Source organism: Chrysochloris asiatica, unplaced genomic scaffold (assembly GCF_000296735.1).
Source record: "Chrysochloris asiatica unplaced genomic scaffold, ChrAsi1.0 scaffold00053, whole genome shotgun sequence".
NCBI classification, from domain to species: Eukaryota; Metazoa; Chordata; class Mammalia; order Afrosoricida; family Chrysochloridae; genus Chrysochloris; species Chrysochloris asiatica.
Window position 1 is genome coordinate 18,652,516 of NW_006408571.1, and position 1,435 is coordinate 18,653,950.

The following is a 1,435-nucleotide window of genomic DNA, read 5'->3' on the forward strand; positions in this document are numbered from 1 at the left end:
ATTTAATAAAGACCAATTCCAGTTGGGTCTGGCCCTTGCCAACACTACCCAGATGGTTTGGATTCAAACTCAAAGGCAGTCTTTGGCCATCTATAACCATGGACTAAGGTCCTAGTCACAAAGGCCAAGCCAAGACTGGCCCTCCCTTAGTTGTACAATCTCCACCCCCAACTCTTGCTGGTCTCAGAGAGAAAAGTGATGGGCACCAGTTCAGTCAGCTGGACGATGGGTGATTCATGGATGTGCCTAGCCAGGGCACAAGCACAGCCAGGACCAGAGCTTATCACACGTAGTCCAGGATCTCTGTCTTCATCTCATTCTCACTACCATCTGAAGGCTTGAATTTCTCCTCATCTTCATCCTCCTCCTCATCTTCTGCATACTCATATGCCAACTGCTCCTTCTCTTCATCTGTCTTGTTGGGGCTGGAGAAGAAGCAGACCTCTTGGAGCGGAGGCCCTGCCGGATCATGCCTGACATGGCATTCCTCAGGTCGTCACTGGTCTTGGGGAGACACCAGCCATCCTGCTCCGTACACACACTCTCTGCTCCATCATTGCGGTGAATTATCTTCTGCAACTCTTTCAAATCGCAGAACTGATAGAACATCTGTCGGTAAGGCGGCAGGGCCCCCTCCTAGAAGATGTAGACTGAATCCTTGAGCTTGTACATGTTGGAGGTTGACTTCTGGGCATTGGCAATTCCTGATGGGCCCAGGTCATGCATGCTGAGCTAGCTTGTTGTCTTTATGACCGTGATGGGGAGGCTGTAGTTGTAGGTGCAGCGTTTTGTCTTCACAGGCATGTCGCTGGGAGTATAACCATGTTTCATTCCACAACGAATTCGGAAATCAAGAACTTGATAGATCTTGGCTTCTGGGTTTTTCCGGGGGTTGTACCCGTATCAACTCCACAGGCTTCTCCAGGGACCTGTTATCATGTAACCGTGGACCTTGTGGTTCACAGTCCAGCGCTTATTGTATGGATCCCACTATGTTGTTGTTGTTGTTGTTTTAAGTTTCATCAAGTGGGTTCCGACTCATAGCAACCTTGTCTAGGGTTTCTAAGTAATGACTGGTGGGTTTGAACCACCAACCTTGCGATTCAAACTGACTTTGCAGCCCAGTGCTTATCCTACAGCACCACATCAGGATTCCATAAATATATTATAAACAGATGTTGCTGCTGTTGTTCAGTGCTGTTGAGTCGGTTCTGACCCATAGTGACCCTGTATAGGGTTTCCGAGGAGCAACTGGTAAGCTTGAACCACTAACCTTGCAGTTCAAACCGACTTTGCAGTTTAGTGCATTAACCCGCAGTGCCACATCAGAAGTCCACATACAGGTGTACTTCAGAGATATTGCAGGTTCTGTTCCAGACAACCACAGTAAAGCTAATCTCACATCAGGAGTCTATACATAGAATAAGTAGCAATT

The 1,435-nt window shown here is 47.8% G+C and overlaps 1 pseudogene; it reads right to left on the reverse strand.

Moving 5' to 3' along the window:
* Positions 1–283: 283 nt before the first annotated feature.
* LOC102828410 lies at positions 284–939 on the reverse strand (annotated as a pseudogene).
* Between the last annotated feature and the right edge of the window lie 496 nt (positions 940–1,435).